General features: G+C 44.6%; 1 protein-coding gene across 7 annotated transcripts in view; it reads left to right on the forward strand.

Moving 5' to 3' along the window:
- The first annotated feature begins 14,032 nt into the window (after nucleotides 1-14,032).
- KCNJ1 (potassium inwardly rectifying channel subfamily J member 1) overlaps nucleotides 14,033-20,040 on the forward strand; it is an 88,979-nt gene continuing 82,971 nt past the window's right edge. For 4 of the 7 annotated variants that reach the window (XM_064268874.1, XM_064268869.1, XM_064268871.1 and 1 more), the window contains exons 1-2: nucleotides 14,033-14,954; nucleotides 19,408-20,031. The gene's annotated coding sequence lies outside the window, so the exon portion shown is untranslated. Of the gene's footprint in view, nucleotides 14,955-19,151; nucleotides 20,032-20,040 lie in introns of all 7 variants that reach the window. The other 3 variants (XM_064268873.1, XM_064268876.1, XM_064268870.1) reach the window with 2 other exon arrangements.

Here is a 20,040-nt window from a genome sequence, read left to right on the forward strand (position 1 = left end):
CTAGGCATAGGCACAGCGCACCTTCCACCTCCCCACCTCCCTACCTGCCCGTTTGGATTCCTCCAGGCCTAAGAAACATAATTATATGAATTTATTCTTTAATTCATGGGAGTTGTAGGGAAAGCAGCTGCAGACAGCACACTCCCTGCACAGCCACGGCTGTTCTCTGGGGAGGGTGGGCAGGCATTTTCAAGGTGTCCATGCAGGGTGACAGCCCGTACTCAGAGGTGTTACCTCTGTCTGTTCTCCAGCCTACACCCCAATCAAGCATGAGAATAGCGTTCCCCAGACTGTAGGCTCCATTAGGGTGGGGACTGGGCCTGTCTTGTTCTTGGCTGTATCCCCAGTACCTGGCACAGGTGCTCAATGAATATTTATCAAGTGAATGAAGTATACGATCAGAAGACTGGTTTATTAAATTACAGTGAGAAAAGTGCTTGTCATTGGGGCTGGAATGCCCAAGTCTTCCCTTTCCAGTAAGCAGAGCTACATAGAAGCTTAGACTCAGAACAGTGGCCTGCACATTCCCCTAGCCAAGAAGACCAGCATGCACACGGTCCATGGGCCAAAGCACCTTCCCAGGGATGGTGCTTAGAGGCCTTTGACAGGGTTTGCCTCCCAGAACTTCTATTTCTTACTTTTCTTTCTCTTGAGGGGTTGGTCATTCAATGTGGTTGCAATTGGCTGTAGTGAAACCAAACCCCACGTGTCTGTCAGTTTGTCATACTGTGGGGCTTGCCTGTTACTGTGATGCTGGAAGCTGCGCCACGGGGGTCCAGATACCAGCAAGGTCACCCATGGCAGACAGGTTTCAGCTGAGCTTCCAGGCTAAGACAGACTAGAAAGAAGGACCCAGCAGTCTACCTGTGAAAAGAATTAGCCAGTGAGAACTATGTGAATAAAAGATAGCAGCAGAAAATTGTGTGATATAGCACTGGAAGATGAGCCCCCCAGGTTGGAAGTCACTCAAAATATGACTTGGAAAGTGCTGCCTCCTCAAAGCAGAATCAACCTTAATGATGTGGATGGAGTCAAGCTTTTGGGACCTTCATTTGCTGATGTGATGTGACTCAAAATGAGAAGAAACAGCTGCAAACATCCATTAGTAATCGGAACCTAGAATGTTCCATGAAGTGTGAATCTAGGAAAATTGGAAATCGTCATAAATGAAATGGAACTCATAGACACCGATATAGGCATTAGTGAGCTGAAATGGACTGGTATTGGCCATTTTGAATCAGACAATCGTATAGTCTATTATGCCAGGAATGACAATTTGAAGAGGAATGGCATTGCCTTCATCGTCAAAAAGAACATTTCAAGACCTATCCTGAAATACAACGCTCTCAGTGATAGGATAATATCCATATGCCTACAAGGAAGATCAGTTAATATGACTATTATTCAAATTTAAACACCAACCACTAAGGCCGAAGATGATGAAATGAAGTTTTTTACCAGCTTCTGCAGTCTGAAAGTGATCGAACATGCAATCAGGATGCATTGATAATTACTGGTGATTGGAATGTGAAAGTTGGAAACAAAGAAGAAGGATCACTACTTAGAAAATATGTCCTTGGTGATAGAAATGATGGTGGAGATCCTATGATAGAATTTTGCAAAACCAATGACTTCTCCATTTTAAATACCTTTTTTCACCAACGTAAACAGCAACTATACATCAGGACCTCACCAGATGTAATACATAGAATCAAATCACTACGTCTGTGGGAAGAGATGATGGAAAAGCTCAATATCATCAGTCAGAACAAGGGCAGGGGCCGACTGTGGAACAGACCATCAATTGCTCATACCCAAGTTCAAGTTGAAACTGAAGAAAATTAGAACAAGTCCATGACAGCCAAAGTACAACCTTGAGTACATTTCACCCTAATTTAGAGACCATCTCAAGAATAGATTTGATGTGTTGAACACTAATGATTGAAGACCAGGCAAGCTGTGGAATGACATCAACAGCACCATCCATAAAGAAAGCAAGAGGTCATTAAAAAGACAGGATAGAAAGAAAAGACCAAAATGAATGTCAGAAGAGACTCTGAAACTTGCTCTTGAACATAGAGTAGGTAAAGCAAAAAGAAGAAATGATGAAGTAAAAGGACTGAGTAGAAGATTTCAAAGGGAAGCTCAAGAAGACAAAGTAAAGTATTACAATGACATGTGCAAAGACCTGGAGATAGAAAACCAAAAGAGAAGAATGCTCTGCATTTCTCAAGCTGAAAGAATTGAAGAGAAACTTCAAACCTCGAGTTGCAATAGTGAAGGATTCCATGGGGAAAATATTAAAAGATGCAGGAAGCACCTAAAGAAGATGGAAGGAATACATAGAGTCATTACACCAAAAAGAATTGGTCGACATTCAACCATCTCAAGAGGTAGCAAATGATCAGGAACCAATGGTACTGAAGGAAGAAGTCCAAGCTGCACTGAAGGCATTGGTGAAAAACAAGGCTCCAGGAATTGATGGAATATCAATTGAGATGTTTCAACAAACCGAGACAGCGCTGGAAGTACTCACTTGTCTATGTCAGGAAATTTGGAAAACAGCTACCGGGCCAACTGACTGGAAGAGACCCATATTTATGCCTTTTCCCAAGAAAGGTGATCCAACCAAATGCTGAAATTATCGCACAAAATCATTAATATCACATGTAAACAAAATTTTGCTGAAGATCATTCAAAACTGGCTGCAGCAGTATATCAAGAGGGAACCGCCAGAAATTCAGGCCAGATTCAGAGGAGGACATGGAACCAGGAATATCATTGGTGATGTCAGATGGATCCTAGCTGAAAGCAGAGAATACCAGAAGGATGTTTACGTGTGTTTTATTGACTATGCAGAGGCATTTAACTGTGTACATCATAACAAATTATGGATAACATTGCAAAGAACGGGAATTCCAGAACACTTAATTGTGCTCATGTGGAACCTGTACACAGACCAAGAGGCAGTTGTTCCAACAGGACAAGGAGATACTGCATGGTTTAAAGTCAGGAAAGGTGTGAGTCAGGGTTCTGTCCTTTCGCAATACCTATTCAATCTGTATGCTGAGCAAATGACCCGAGAAGCTAAAGTATGTGAAGAAGAACGGGGCATCAGGATTGGAGGAAGACTCATTAACAGCCTGCGTTATGCAGATGACACAATCTTGCTTGCTGAAAGTGAAGAGGACTTGATGTACTTACTAATGAAGATCAAAGACCACAGCCTTCAGTATGGATTACACCTCAACATAAAGAAAACAAAAATCCTCACAACTGGACCAATAAGCAACATCATGGAAAATGAAGAAAAGACTGAGGCTGTCAAGGATTTCATTTTACTTGGATCCGCAATCAACACCCATGGAAGCAGCAGTCAAGAAATCAAAAGACTCATTGCATTGGGCAAATCTGCTGCAAAAGACCTTCTGAAAGTGTTACAAAGCACAGATGTCACCTTGAATACTAAGGTGCGTCTGACCCAAGCCATGGTATTTGCAGTCATATCATATGCATATGAAACCTGGACAATGAATAAAGAAGACTGAAGAAGAATTGACACCTTTGAATTGTGATGTTGACAAAGAATACTGAATATACCATGGACTACCAAAAGAAACAACAAATCTGTCTTGGAAGAAATACAACCAGAATGCTCCTTAGGGCAAGGATGGTGAGACTGCTTCTTACATACTTTGGACATGTTGTCAGGAGGGATCAATCCCTGGAGAAGGCCATCATGCTTGGTAAAGTACAGGGTCAGCAGAAAAGAGGAAGACCCTCAACGAGATAGACTGACACAATGGCTGTAACAATGAGCTCAAGCATAACAACAATTGTGAGCATGGTGCAGGACCAGGCAGTGTTTCTTTCTATGGTACATAGAGTCGCTATTGGTCGGAACTGACTGGACAGCACCTAACAACAGCAACAAACCAAACCAAACCAAACCAAATCTGTTGTAGTCAAGTCAATTCCAAGTCATGGCGCTCCATGGGATTTTTTTTTTTTTTTTTTTTTTTGCTGTAATCTTAAAGGAAGCAGATTTCCAGGCCTTCCTTCCGAAGTGCTGCCCAATTGGTTCGAATGTAGGGTCTTTGGCCCTAGCTATCCAGGAAATCCCTCATCCCCTTGAGAGGATTTAGCCTGTCTTCCTGCTCATCTATTGTATATTGATTCTGTGGTTCCCCACTCTGAGAAGAAATTTCTTAATTCTTTAATTCCCTTGGTTTTGGGTGAGGCCTCGGCTGTGGAGCTCTGAGGTCCAGAAGACACAGTCTATGAGCACTTACTGAGCCTCAACCAGGCTTTCTGTTCAGAGTAACACTTGCCTTTGGATTAATTATAAAGACCACAGTATTCCTTCTGCCCCGACAAGAGAAGCCTAGCTGACTTTAAAGTGATACATGGGATAGCCGGGAAATACTGTTTTGCAAGCTGCTCTCAGTGATGGGGCCTTGGAGGAGGAGATGGAAAACTTGGATCCAGTTCTCAGCCTAGAACTGAAAAATGAGAAATACTTAGATTCTAGTCCTGATTTTTTTCAGTTTCTTCTCAATCGCCTCATATGCATGCTAAGGTTGAATAGTGAAAAAGGAAGACAGAAAAAGAATAGATGCTTTCAAACTGCAGGATGGGCAAAAAAGTTTAAATAGCCCAGGAGCTGCCTGAAGGATGAACAAATCAGTTGTGGAAGAAATACAATCAGCATGCTCCTTAGACTCGAGGATGGCGAGACTTCAGCTCACTTATTTTGGAGACATCATCAGGAGGGATCAATCAATAGAAAAGGACATCGTGTTTGGTAAAGTAGATCAGCAAAAATGAGGGAGACCCTCAGTGAGGTGGATTGGCACAAGAGCCACAACCATGGGCTCAAACATGCCAATGATCACAAGGATGGCACAGGACTGGGCAAGGTTTCCTTCTGTAATACTTAAGGTCATCATGAGTCACAGCCAAATTAAGGGCAACTATTTTAACAGCAAAGTACTGACTGTTGTGGTGAACTTAGGCACCTTAACCTTTCCTACAAGACAGCAGATAATATGTGAGAATGGGAGACAGGATTGAAGGACTATTCAGGTGCTTGGGAAGGTGCTAAGTGCTTCTTTCATAGTCTGAAAATTGATGAGGTAATGCTTGAAAGCAAAAGAGAATTTGTGTGTGTTATCACTGTTAATTAGAGCCTTGACCCACCTCCTCTGTCCTCCTTTATCTCTTCTCTTACCTTCCTCCATCCGACAGGAGATGCATTCACTATTAAGATCTTCTCTTTAGAATATGACACTCGCAGGAAATTATTTTCTCACCGTATACTGAAACTTATTTGCATTTATGAGGCTGATAATGTCTCATAAATATTTCCTGCCAGTTAAAATATTAATTAAAAGAGTTTATTGAGTTATACACTGAAGTCCTAACTAAATCTCTCCTGTCTGAGACACACATTTTAAGTTTATTTTCCCACGTCAGCAGCATTCTCCTTATCTGAGTGTGTATGTCGATAAGCTGTCTAAACAGCAGCTATCTATGAATGAATGAAGTATCACTTCACAATATTTAAGAGTATTAAAAGGTATAAGAATACTATAACAAATAATTCTGGAGCCACCAGCCAGTTAACCAAACCAAACCAAAAAATTTCGGTAAGACCGTTGAATCTGCTCTGGATCACTGCCACAGTAGCTGGAATTTGGTGTCTGTCTTTCCCATGGTTTCTTTATGCTAAAGCTACACACACACTTATACATACATATATACACATACATGCATGTAGTCAATTAATGAATATTCACCATATTTAAAATATTTCTAAATTCACACGTTCTTTTGATTGATTTATTAAGGCCTACTATGTTTGATTATGGAAGCCCTGGTGGCATAGTGGTTAAGAATTTGGCTGCTGATAAAAGTTCGGCAGTTCAAATTCACCAGGCAGTCCTTGGAAACCCTATGAGGCAGTTCTACTCTGTCCTATAGGGTCGCTATGAGTCGGAATCGACTCCATGGCAACAGGTTTTATGTTTGGTTACAGCCTTGGAAACCCTATGAGGTTGTTCTACTCTGTCATATAGAGTCGCTCTGAGTCAGAATTGACTCAACAGCACACAACAGCTATGTCTGAGACACTTTGGTAGATGCTATGAGAAATACTCCACCATGAGTCTGTAAGTTTGTTGTACTGTGGTGTCTTGCCTGTTGCTATGATGCTGGAAGCTAGCCACCGGTATTTCAAATACCAGCAGGGTCAGTCATGGTTGACAGGTTTCAGCAGAGCTTTCGGACCTAGACAGACTAGGGAGAAAGCCTGACAATTTCCTTCCAAAATTTAGACAACGAAAACCCTATGGATCACAACAGAATATTATCTGATACTGTGTTGGAAGATGAGCCCCTTAAGTTGGAAGGCACTCAGAATACACGCAGTGGCTGCAACCATGGGCTTGTGCATACCATCAATCTTGAAGATGGTACAGGACCTGCAATATTTCCTCCTGTGGTAAGTGGGGGGTCATCATGAATTGGAGCTGATTCGATTCTAATTAACACCAACAACAAATGAGCAAAACTAAGAAGTGTAATGGTGGGCCCTGACCTAAAATGTCTTACAATAGTTGGGAAGCTCAGCATACCTGCAGGAAAAGTTAGCAGACAAATCAACAATTTGGAATTTTAATTGGTACGTGTTAATTGGGTGGTGATGTGGAATTGACAGTAATGCTAAAAAGGCTTGGAGAATAGGAGTGAGGGTTGAAATCTTAGAAGGGGCTTCTGAACTGAGCCAGGCAGTAAGGCCAGGATCTGGTCCCATGTTTCTGTTCCAGCCCTATTTTCCTTGACCGCCCTGGATCTCGTGTCAGCAGGGACTGTGGCTTACATATTTCTATATTCTCTGTTGTGCTGAGCAAGAGTACTCATGAGATGAATACTCATGAAACACTTATTTATCAGGAATAATATTTTATTAATGAGTGAAATGGGTACTACTGACATCTCTGTTTTTTTGTAGCTATTATCCTTTAAACATGATGCTACCACATGGGCCTGGTTGTTATTGTTGTTATTAGATGCCATCATAGCGATCCTACGCACAATAGAACGAAATGCTGCCCAGTCATGCACCATCCTCATGATCGTTGTTATGCTTGGGTCCATTGTTGCAGCCACTGTGTCAGTCCGTCTCGTCCAGGGCCTTCCTCTTTTTTGATGACTCTATGCTTCTCCAGGGAGTGGTCCCTCCTGAAAACATATCCAAAGACCATGAGATGAAGTCTTGCCTTCTTCACTTCCAAGGAGCACCCTGGCCGTACTTCCTCCAAGATAAACTTTTTTGTTTTTCTATATTCAATATCCAATGTTCTTCGCTAACGCCATAATTCAAAGGCATCAATTTTTCTTTGGTCTTCTCTATTCATTGTCCAGCTTTCGCATGTATATGAGGCAATTGAAAATGCCATGGCTTGGGTCAGGGGCATCTTAGTCCTCAAGGTGATATTTTTGCTTTTTAACACTTTAAAGAGGTCTTTTGCAGAAGATTTGCCCAATGCAATAAATCATTTTATTTCTTGACTGCCACTTCCATGAGTGTTGATTGTGGATCCAAGTAAAATGAAATCCTTGACAACTTCAGTCTTTTCTCCATTTATCATGAGGTTGCTTATTGGCCCAGTTGTGAGGATTTTTGTTTTCTTTATGTTGAGATGTAATCCATACTGAAGGCTGTGATCTTTGATTTTCATCAGTAAGTACATCAAGTCCTCTTCATTTTCAGCAAGCAAGACTGTGTCATCTGCATAACGCAGGTTGTTAATGAGACTTTCTCAAATCCTCAGGCTGCGTTCTTCTTCATATAGTCTGGATTCTCAGGTTATTTGCTCGGCATATAGATTGAATAAGTATAGTGAAAGTATACAACCCTGATGTATACCTTTCCTGATTTTAACCCATGGATCATATCCTTGTTCTGTTTGAATGAATGGAATGCCTATTGGTCTAAGTACAGGTTCCACATGAACATAATTAAGTGTTCTGGAATTCCCGTTCTTTGCAATGTTATCCATAATTTGTTATGATCCACACAGTCAAATGCCTTTGCATAGTCAATAAAACACAGGTAAGCATCCTTCTGGTATTCTCTGTTTTCAGCCAGGATCCATCTGACATCAGCAACGATATTTCTTGTTCTACATCCACTTCTGAATCTGGCCTGAATTTCTGACAGTTCCCTGTTGTTGTACTGCTGCAATGGTTTTTGAATGATCTTCAGCAAAATTTTACTTGTGTGTGATATTAATGATATCGTCTGATAATTTCTGCATTCTGTTGGATCACCTTTCTTTGGAATGGGCACAAATGTGGATCTCTTCCATTCAGTTGGTCAGGTGGCTGTCTTCCACATTTCTTGGCATAGATGAGTAAGTGCTTCCAGCATTGTATCTGTTTGTTGGAACATCTCAATTGGTATTCCATCAATTCCTGAAGCCGTTAAGAACTTCACTGCTAACCAAAAGGTCCACAGTTCAAATCTACCACCTGCTCCTTGGAAACTCTATGGAGCAGTTCTACTCTGTCTTACAGAGTCGCTATGAGTTGGAATCAATTTGACAGCAACGAGTTTGGTTTTTTGGTTTGTTTTTCAGCAGTGCCTTCAGTGCAGCTCGTACTCCTTTCTTCAGTACCATCGGTTCTTGATCATATGCTGCCTCCTGAAACGGTTGAGCGTAGACCAATTCTTTTTGGTACGGTGACTCTGTGTATTCCTCCCATCTTCTTTTAATGCTTCCTGAGTTGTTCAATATTTAGCCCATGGAATCCTTCAATACTGCAATGCGAGGCTTGAATTTTGGGGGGCCGGGGGCCTGGTTATCCTCTGCCATTCTAACCACTCCTCTGTCTCCCATCCTGGATCCTCCTCTTCCTCCCTGACTCCAGTTGTGATCATGGCCTCTAGCTCTGACTGCTTCTTTGTCTCTCTCCTTCAGATGTCTGAATTATTCTGAACAAAGGCTTGAGGAAGCAAGGCTCACAGAGCTTTCAGGGACCAGAAGTAGGGGCGAGATTGCTGCTGTGGGATAAGTGATGCTCAAGTGGAAAGGAAGTGATGCTGACAAGTGGCTATCCGTTACTGAGTGCCTACTATGTGCTCAGCTCTCCTGGGTGCCTCTCACAATTGTTGCTTTTAATCTTAACAAGCTTGTGAAGGAGGAAGCGTCATCACCACTTTCTGAATGAGGAAACCAGTTAGGTATCCTCTCACTGGCACCGTTGTTAACAGTGAATTTCCAACGTGGTATCAGAACCCAGTTCTGTTAGATTCCAAACCCATATTCCTAACCGTGATACAACTCTGCCTCTTGGAAGTGCCTTGTGTTCCCAGCTTTGGAATTTGGACTGTATTCTGCAGATTGGAAGTAACTACTGAAGATTTCTAAGTTGAATTATGAAAGTAATTGTTGTCAAGATTTACCTGGGGGTGATATGTGTGTTATTCATTCATCTCTTCATGTCAACAAATAATTTACTGATCACATGTGACCCTTGCAATTGCAGGGACCGTATTTGAATTGTTCACTTCTGAATACCTTCGACTCCCCAGTGCTAAGAACAGTGTCTGGTACACAGTAGGTGCTCTGTAAGTATTTGTCAAAGGAAAACACCTGAATTATTGAATTGGAAGGTACATCTCTGACTGTAGCACCAGCGGTAGTCTCTGTTTCCCTAAAACGAGATTCCATTCCTGAATTTCATCTCGTTCATGAGTCCAGTCCCTGGTGCCTGAAGGAGACACTTACCAGGGTTGCGCTGCTGTTTGATCAAATTCACGTCCGTGCCCTACAGGGTGGAGCACTCTGCAGCTGCAAGACTCTGGATCTCTCCGCCCATCCCCTCTCGCCAGCGCTGAGCTTTAAATTATTACACCACTAGGGCCCAAACCTTCTTGAAGATTTCCATTTCCCTATATTTCGTAAAGAAGGTAATGTTTAGCGATGCAAGAAAATAAACAGCTTTGATTCCTTCCTGACTTTATTAACAAAATCTCACTTTATTCTGTTTTGTGAATAACTTCACGCGAAAACCAGCGAACACTGGCCCTTCCCTGGCGCAGTTTCCACAAGGTGCCAATAGCACCATCTAGTGGTTGAAAGAGATTTCTCCCTCGCTAGAATACATTTTTTTTTTTTTTTTAGAATATATTAATTTACCTACTCGGTTGTTCATTTTTAGCTTCAGTTTTTCCACTTTATTAAAGTTATATATACATATATTTGAAACATTCCATTGTTCTAAATTGTTTGGTATAAAAACGGTCAGGTCCCTTCTTCTCTGAACCTTCAAACACCGCCTTCCGTCTCTTTTGCCTTTTTATTTTTCTTGAGTTTACCTCATATTCAGATGTTTCAGCTTTGTTGTTGTTGTTATTAGTTGTCATTGAACCGATTCCAGCTCATGACGACACTATGTGTGCATAGTAGAACTGCCCCATACGGTTTTCACGGCTGTGACCTTTTGGAAGATCCAAGGTGCCTCTGGGTGGGATCGAACCGCTAACCTTTTGGCTAATAGTCAGCTTTAGACACCAGCTATCAACTTCCCATTAAAAAAAAAATTTTTTTTTTTTTTTTTTTTTACTGAATATGGGAACTCAGTTCTCCTCCCACCCCCACCTTCACAACCCCTGGCCGCCCCACATGCGAGTGCCCTTCCTGTGTCCTGTTCTCCCACTAGTTATGTCATGATTTTGGTTGGAAAAATATTCAGTGTTAATATTATTGTGTCTATAAACTTCTATTCATAGCTGATCCATGTAGCAAATCAGATTACTTTTTCTTTCCTGCACAACTTTTTGTTTTCCCTGGAGTAGGGAACTGTCTTGGTTTTGTGTTGGCTTGGTTTTCTTTGCTCTCATCACGGAGATAAATGAGAATTTCCACCGCAGTGTAAATCTCCTCTCACGATGTCCAGATGTTCACGTCGTCTTCTTGGAGCGAGCTCCCCTCGCCTCTGCCCTCCCCTGATCTGGGTTGGTTGCCCCTTTGCCTGGTGCAGTGGGCCTTGCGGGGGGCGTGGGGGGCGGGGGCCCTTGGCTCCTCCCACATTGCATTCCCGATTTCCTGTATCCTATGTCTTTTCTTTTTCCCCTTGGTTTACTCTCTCATTTTGGAGGAGCACATTCTTCAGTTCACTTCCTGAGAAAGAGCGTTTGAGGTTAAAATTTTTTCGAGATTGAATATCTGAAAAGATCTCTATTCTACATGATTGACACCTTGGCCAGGTATAGAATGTTAAACTGGAAACCAGTTTCCTTCAGAATGCTGAAGGGATTTCCTCATTTTCCTCCACATTTTAATGATGCTGGTGAGAAGTCAAAGGTAGTTACATTCCTGATCGTCTTATGTGTCCTCGTCTTCCTGAAAACTAGCAGGGTCTTCTCTCTGTTCCTACTGTTCTGAACCTTCACAATGATGTGACCTGGTGTGGGACCATTCTCATCTGTTGTGTCGGGAATTAGGTAGCCTTTCTGGAAATCTTTTTTTTTCTTTTTTTCTTTTTTTTTGCAATGTTTCTTGGATGATTTCCTTCTTACTTTCTCCATTGTCTTGGTCCATAATTCTGATCACTTAGGATGTTAGGCCTCAGAAATTTCTCATTTTATTATCTTTTCTCTCCTAATTTCCACTTCTTTGTATTTTTGCTCTATGTTCTGGTAGATTTCCTCAACGTTTTCTCTCAGCCCTTCTGTGGAGTTTCTTGTTTCTGCTATCATATTTTAGTTGCCAAGGGCCCTCCTCCTTTTTTATTCTGTGAAAGGTCATTTTTTTATATAACATCCTTTCTATTTGTAGTTTTATTCCTGCGTAGCCTCTGTCTATTCCATCAAGTTGCTTTTTTTATATATATAATTTTTATTGTGCTTTAAGTGAAAGTTTACAAATCAAGTCAGTCTCTCACACAAAAATCTGTATGCACCTTGCTACATACTCCCAATTGCTCTCCCCCTAATGAGGCAGCCCACTCCCTCCCTCCACTCTCTCTTTTCATGTCCATTTTGCCAGCTTCTAACCCCCTCTACCCTCTCATCTCCCCTCCAGGCAAGAGATGCCAACATAGTCTCAAGTGTCCACCTGATCCGAACTAGATGGTACCCACCTACAACCGATGACTGCCCTAACAGGGAATACAACAGAGAACTCCTCAGGGAGCAGGAGAGCAGTGGGATGCAGACCCCAAATTCTCTTGAAAAGACCAGACTTAATGGTCTGAGACTAGAAGGACCTCAGTGGTCATGGCCCCCAGACCTTCTGCTGGCTCAGGACAGGAACCATTCCCAAAGCCAAGTTGCTTTTTTATGTTTGTTTTATCTCTGGGGAAACCCTGGTGGCGTAGTGGTTAAGTGCTACGGCTGCTAACCAAAGGGTCGGCAATTCGAATCTGCCAGGTTCTCCTTGGAAACTCTGTGGGGCAGTTCTACTCTGTCGTATAGGGTCGCTATGAGTTGGAATCGGCTCCACGGCACTGGGTTTGGTTTTATGGTTTTTTAGCTCTGGCTTTCCTCAGATGGAGCTCTGGTAGCATGGTGGTTAAGAGCTCAGCTGCTAACCAAAAGGATGGCAGTTCAAATCCATCAGCTGCTCCTTAGAAACCCTATGTGGCAGTTCTACTCTCCTAGAGGGTCGCTGTGAGTCACAATCCACTTGAGGGCAATGGGTTTATGGGTTTCCTCAGATATTGGTAATCTGGTAAGAGGACTCTCTGGGCAGGTGGATGGGGCTTGACAACTATCAGGCTCTCTGTAGAAAGCTCTGGCTGAGCTATTTAACTGCAGGCACCCCTGATATCAATAACTTTAAGTTCTTCCTTTTGGGCTAGTCAAATTTCCCAGGAACAGCTCTTTCAACCTCCCTCTTGGGGAGTCAAGGTCTGGCTGCCAGCATTCCAGAATCAGGTGAGAGAAGACAGCCGTGGATCTTGACATCCAGTATGGATATGCTTGCATATTCCTCCTTGTTTTAGAAATATGATAACTTCATCCTTAATGATGCCTGTGTCCCTTAGTCCAGAGGACTTATGTTTTACCTCCTCCAGAGAAGAAGTCTCTAGCTGACTGTCAGAAAGAGACAGGAGAAGTTTCTTGCTTAAGCTGAGACAGGGAATGGATCTGCAGACCTAACCACCGTACTTCCTAAGCAGACTCTCAGCCAATTCTCCTTTTCTCAGCTTCCTCTTTCACCCCCACAGCCAGAGGCAGACAGTGCTACCAACATGTCTCCCTTTTGGGATTCTGAGGTGTACACTGTGCTGGCTCCTTGCTTTATCCTGTGCAAGCGTAGAGTATACCTGCTTTCTGGTTTGTCAAATATTGCCGTTATTTCCCCTCCAGTTCTTTTTATCCTTGAGGGTTTACGTGTTCCTTAAAATGGTGGTTTTATTGAGATTTAGAGGAGAGCAAACATAAGCAGCCATTTAACTCACTATTGTTACACTGAAGTCATTCATTCAGTTTTTAATCACTCATTTACAAACATTGGTTGACCCTTTACTATGCAATAGGCTCCGTGCTAGGTTCTAGGCATGCAGTGATGAGTAAAGGCATGTTCACTGCGTCAAGGACCTCTAACCTAGTGTAGTAATAGGTAAATGAATACTTATATCAACTTATATAAAAAGGTGACATAGCCAGTGGTGATGGTTGGGTGTCTCTATGGAGGTCAAGTTGGTTATCTTCTGAGATCCCAGAAGATGACATTACTTATTTCCTCTGCCAAGCCTTGCAAGTTCAGAAATCTGATCTTCAGCATGCCCATCTCCTCAAATATCCATCTCTCATGATTAGAGTCTAGCTTCCTATGTCTAGATGAGAATGCTAATTCATTAATTTATAGTGAGAGCCAGCACTGGGCTGGGAACTAGAAGAGGCATGCAATCATGATCAGCATAACTATCTCTCTTAGAGCGAGAGTCCCAGATGGGAAGTCAAGGAGTCAAACGATGATGGAGCATTGTCCAATGATCCCCGAATCCAACAAGAGGTGTGGATTGCAGGAGGACTGGAAGGGTTTTGGTCTTAGCTATTGAATGATAATGAAGGTCATGTTCAATGGGATTAGACTATTTAAGTTGACTGAATGAGCCTTGTTTTTACCTGCAAAGTGCCAGATTCCTGGGGCAAATTTTTTCTCCACACACATCAGCTCACCCTTGAGTGAAGGCACAGAGGGTTTGGGCTTTTTCTAGAAGGGGCTGATGCCTTCTCAGCTGCTCCAGCCCTTTCTTGACACCCCGGCAGTGTGACTTTATAGTGTCAGAGAGGCATGAGTTGCTTTCAGGGGATATTGTCACTTCCTGGATGGGAGCTTCTGAGCGAGAGGTCCTAAGTCCCTCTGATGGTGGACACACCTGCTGGAGTTGAGGAATCGCATGAGATGTCGGTTGAGCTCTAGAGGGTCACAGGAAAAGACCAGCCTACCTCCTTTTAAATAACATCAGAAAATACACTTTGGGCAACTGTTACCAGAGAATGACTTTCTCCTCATCTCCAGAGACCCTGGCAGTTGTTAGCATCAGGGCCCTTCTTCAGAGGGAAAAACCAAGCCCCAAAGCTGCCAGTGTGAGAAGGGCCCAGATGGGACCTCCCTCTTGAGAGAGTTCACAGGGCACGACTTGTGGTCAAAGCTCAGAGGGGTGGGGTGGCCTTTAGTGGCTTCTGCTCAGCGGGCCCGGGAGGATGAGGCAAGGTGGGGGTCTGTTGCACAAGGGGGGTGGGGTGGGGTTGTGACTTGCATGTTGCCAGTGTAGCCTGACAGGGGCTCTTGGCCTGTCCTGTTAGTCGACTGAAATAAGAGAGATGCCACGCCACCAGCTGCAACAGAAACAGAAAGTGGAAATTTATTGTTTGTGCAAACAAGGCGCAACATGGGGCCTAGCAGCCAAAAGACCCCATGTTCCCTATCTTGGTGAGTTGGGGAGATTTTATTTCTAATGGTGTCTGGGGGTTGGGTTTGGTGCCCGGAACTCTCCGCCCTTAGCCCTCCCATGTCCACATTTGGAGGTCTGGATGTTGAATCATGTTGGTGATGTTCAGGCCCAAGGACAGCTTGAGGACACAGCTCTTCAGGTCCTGTGCATGCACCAAAATCCTAGTTTGCACATGCGCGGAATTCTGGCACCAGATTCAAACTGCTGTTAGGGCTGCAGCCTGATCGGGCCAAACAGCAGTTAGAAGCTTCGGCTTTGCGGGCAGTGAGGGGATGGGGGAACCTCTGCAGGGGTGGGGGTGGGGGAGGAAGTCTCGGAGGGGACTTCACCCATACGCCTTCTGGTTCTGGACACCAGGGCCAAGAAGACTGGATTATTCACCTGACTGGAAGCTGGGGCCTGGGGTCATTCCCCTCCCTTCTCTAGGGTACTTTCCTTTGTTTCACTGATCAGGTAAGACCAAATGTTCATGAAAGTGCCTCGCAAAGGGCCAGGAGGAAGCTGTAACAAAGCGCCTCATAGAGTTTACTTAGCTCAGTGTTGGGATTCTTTTGCCTAAGGGTGGATGCATCTCAGCCCAAGCCCAGGTCAGACCATGTGAGTGCTCTCCAACCCTCAAAGAGCATCCCAGCCACCCAGCTTCGCCACCCCGTAGCCCTCATGATGGCAGGAGCCACCGTAGACAAGTTTCGTTACCTCCCTGTTACAGCTAGGGGAAAGCATGATGTTGTCACCACTGTGCATGGGTGATAGGCTTAGAATTAAAACAAGGATTTCCTAGTACCTGGTAATATTTGATTTTAGTATTATGCATAAAAATTATAATCGCAAGCAATGTTTATTTAGCGTTTGGCAGTTGCAAGGCACTTTCACACACTGTTGTGCAAGGCAAAGGTAGTCTGTCCCTGTTTTAATCTAGGACGCTGAGACTTGGAGAGGTTATGCAACTAACCCAAGGTCATATTGCTAGGAAGTGCCAGGGACAGGCCTCAAACCTGGATTTTCTGACTCCAAGTTCAGTGTTTTTCCTACTTCCCAAGCTCCCTGAGGCTATCACCCTGAAATCCAGGGCCATTATTCTACAGCACGCTCCCTCCCCTGAAGGAAATGTTCATTACCCAGGACCATAAGGTTTGCTCTACAGAGTGTGAGTTCTTGAGCAGTCTGGGGATGCCTGGGGCTGGTGGTGTGTCCTGCAGGCACTGTAGGTACCAAGAACTGTCCCATGTCCTTGCTGTGGATGGATCTCCCAGGGACTCGGTGAGAAAAGGGGCTGGGGAGGGAGGCGGGTCACCAAGGCAGAAAAACCTGCTCACATTAGCTAATGTGGCTGAAGGCACAACCCTCAAGGTCGTGGCCTGGCCCATGGCACTTGTACTCTACAATTGAGGAAGCTGGCAATTTCCAGGGCCGGGGTTTGTGTGCTGGAGTCAAGAAGCTGATCTCATGAATATGTGAGCTTGGGCAAAGGGACCTGCCCAGCATCCGTGCAGGGGGGATTTGCTGCCTGCCCACCCCTCCCGCCCTTCCCCCCAGCACTTGGTAAGCACAGAGGGACCAGTTGGCTTCCTGTGAATGTATGTATTATGTGTCTCAACTTCTGATTTCATGGGGACAAATATGAGGTAACCGGGGATCTGGAACGAAGTGTCAGAGACACTGAAAGGAAAACCCTAGAAAACTGCAGGCCAATACTGCTGCAATGTGGAACTAGGAGTCCCTCTTGAGCCCTTCATTCCAGCTTTCCAAAAGTCACCAGCATGACTCTTGGGCCCAATACACTGCCAACCCCATTCCAGACCTCCTCCCCAAACCAGAAAAGCAGGGATGAGCAGGCTGCTCACTCATCCTTTCCTTCTTTTGGGGGAGGGGAGGTGGGAAGAGGGGGTTCCAGCTGAAACTTTGTTCTCCGTGGAGTTTAGGAAGGTTGGGCTAACTGAGGCCCTGTGGGTGGTCCTTGGAGGTCTATTGGCTGCCAGGGAGATTTTAGCCCTCTGGGGGGGAGGGCTACCTGAGGGAAGAGAATCAGCCAGACCAGCTTCACCAGGTAGCGACCTTTGGTCTTTAGAATGGAAGGGGATTCTGAGCACAGGGTGGAGGGGGCCACTCAGCTTTGCCCTGAACACAGCCCCCATGGAGGTGGGAGGAGTCTTAGTCCTGGCGCTGTAGTCCTGGTCATTCTCCTGTGTATCAACACTCCAAAAATGAGAAGTGTCTCCTTTGCTCACTTGGCCACACCCCGGCACAGCAAGGGACTTCTGTGGTTCTTGGTAGCCCCAGGGGAACATGTAGGGGTGCTCTGTGGCTGTGCCATCACCATGGGGGTGCCGGGCCAGGAAAAAGGAATCAACTGTAAGGTGCCCCATGGCAACTCGAGCCTTGATCTTGAGCACATGTGAGTCACCTCCCAGGACTCCTGCAAAAAGCTGTTTTTTTGTGGGGGGGCACTTCTCAGGGCAACAGACATCCTATATTAGCAGATTATACAAGGCCAAGGAAAGAAGAAACAATTTCAGTCATCTGTTCGTTCGTTTGGACAAGGCATCACCCTTTGTGACTTTAGAGCTTTGGTGGACACAGAGGTGACTGACAATGTGCCTGTCTTCTGGGAACTTATGAGCTGTGCTCACAGATAACAGAAGGGCCCAGAAGGTGCTGTGGGAGTCGTGGGGAGAAGCCATGGCTGCTGACTTAGGGAAGCCAGGGGAGACAGCCATAGGGAGAGAGCTCCTGGCCTCCCCTCCAGTGTCTGTGGAAAGATTAGGGGCCAGGGAAGTGGTGAAGCTGACTCTTCAGAATGAAGGCTGCTCCTGGGGCTTGTGGGCTGTTTTCTTGCCTATTTGTACTCATTATATCAGTCTACCAGACAACTATCTGCCTGAAGCCCTAAGGTGCCCTATATATAATTCAACCTTTCCCAAAGAACTTTTTAATATAGTTATATTTTTAAACTTACCATGGAGCCCTGGTGGCAAAGTGGTTAAGAGATCAGCGGCTAACCAAAAGGATGACAGTTCAAATTCATCAGGCGCTTCTTGGAAACTGTATGGGGCAGTTCTACTCTGTCCTGTGGGGTTGCTATGAGTATCCTTACATAGCACAAAAGAGTTAGAGTCTTGCATCTGGGTGCTGTGGTTTGGGCCAAGTCAGTATGAAACAAGTCCCACAGGTGCAGGCTGGGAGGGATATGGATTATTTAGCATTAAAAACAGAATAAAGACATATCTAGGTCAATATGAATCACCTTATGAGTTGTCGTTGTTGTCAGGTACAGTTGAGTCAGCTCTGACTCATGGTGACCCATGTACTACAGAATGAAATGTTGCCTGGTCCTGAGCCATCTTCATCTTCATGGCCGTTACTATATTTGAATCCATTGTGGCCACCTTTCAATCCATCTCATCAAGAGTCCTCTTCACCTTTGCTGGCCCTCCTGTTTGCCAATCATGATGTCCTTCTTCAGCTATGGGTTGCTCCATGATGTCCAAAGTAAGCGAATTGAAGTCTGACAATTTTCTGTGATCCATAGCATCTTCACTGACTAGTTTTTGGAAGAAGGAGTGCTGGTGGCACAATGGTTATGCACTTGGCTGCTAACCGAAAGGCTGGTGGCTCAAACCCGCCCAGTGGCTCCACAGGAAAAAAAAAAAAAAAAAAAAAAAAACCTGGCAATCTGCCCCCATAAAGATTACAACCTAGAAAACCTTATGGAGTAGTTCTAATCTGTCACATGAGGTCACCATGAGACAAAAATTGTCTTGATGACACCTGACAATAACAACAATTTTCAGAAGTAGATCACCAGGCCTTTCTTTCGGACTTAGTCTAGAAGCTCTGCTGAAATCTGTCCATGATGGGTGACCTGCTGGTAATTGAGATACTGGTGGTGTGACTTCCAGGATTGTAGTAATACATGATTCACCACAGTAAGACAAGCTGACAGATGGGTGACGCCATGAGTTCCTAGCCAGGCGGTATTAATGGAGTACTATGTCTAGAATGAAGAAGTGCTGGCCTCCAAGGGCCCAAGACTGTAGATGGGTTAGTGAGTCTGGGTGGGTGTTATTGAGGGAGGAAATTACAGAAAATATGCTGGAGACCAGAGGTGACCACTGAATTCCCTTTTACTGCAAAGGATTTGTGAATCTATGAAGCTCTGTTTTCTTTCCGAGAAGGCAGCTCTAGGGGGAGACAGCAGTATGAAGACTCTCAAATTGCTGATCCGGTATCTCGCTATCAAAAATCCTGGTGACGGCCAAGTTCACACCATTGGTGACTGAACCCTGCCCCAAGCCCAGGTCTAACTGCCAACATCAGTCTCCTCTTGGAAAGGCACACAGGGCCCTCCGGCAGCTGATCCTGCTAAGTAAGCCTCTGTTTCTTCATCTTAGAAGGAGGATTAAAACAACATCTGTTTGACTTCTTTCACAGACAGAAGAGTACACACCAGGGAAGAACCTCAAAGGGCCTGCGGACTGCAGAGTGGACGAGGCTATTGTTTTTATCGAAGAATCTCACAGCCGTATCTTATTCCTGTGCTACTCAGGAGGAAGACATGACCCAAGCAGCCTCAGCCTGGGGATCAGTGGCGGAAGAGGCAGAGAACCCAGGAGTCCTGACTCCAGGCTCTCCAGCCTCTACCCTGAGCATGTTGCTTCTGACAACAGACATTTGAGAACCCCGGGGGTCAAAAGTACTCCTCCCCAGGGATGTTTCCATTTTCGGGGGTGGGATATCACATCCAGTTCTTACACATCGTGGACTGGATGGAAACAGCCTGCAGTGATGTTCCATTTATCGTCAAAGGGCTGGGAGATGGAAAAACACCGTTACTGCCTAGAATAGACGTAGCACTTGCTTCCAAGGAACTGATTAAAATCTGTTTAATCTCTGGAGAATTACGGAGAGGCAAGAAGGCCTCAGGCAGCGCTGAGAGATGGCATCTTTTTCTAGAAACACTGACAATGAAGGGAATGAGGCCAAGGCTGCCAGCCTCCTGGCACCGTCTCTTCCTCACTTAACCGGTGTGAGTGACAGGGCTCCATCAATAATAAGGTATGCATG

Source organism: Loxodonta africana, chromosome 15 (assembly GCF_030014295.1).
Source record: "Loxodonta africana isolate mLoxAfr1 chromosome 15, mLoxAfr1.hap2, whole genome shotgun sequence".
NCBI lineage: Eukaryota > Metazoa > Chordata > Mammalia > Proboscidea > Elephantidae > Loxodonta > Loxodonta africana.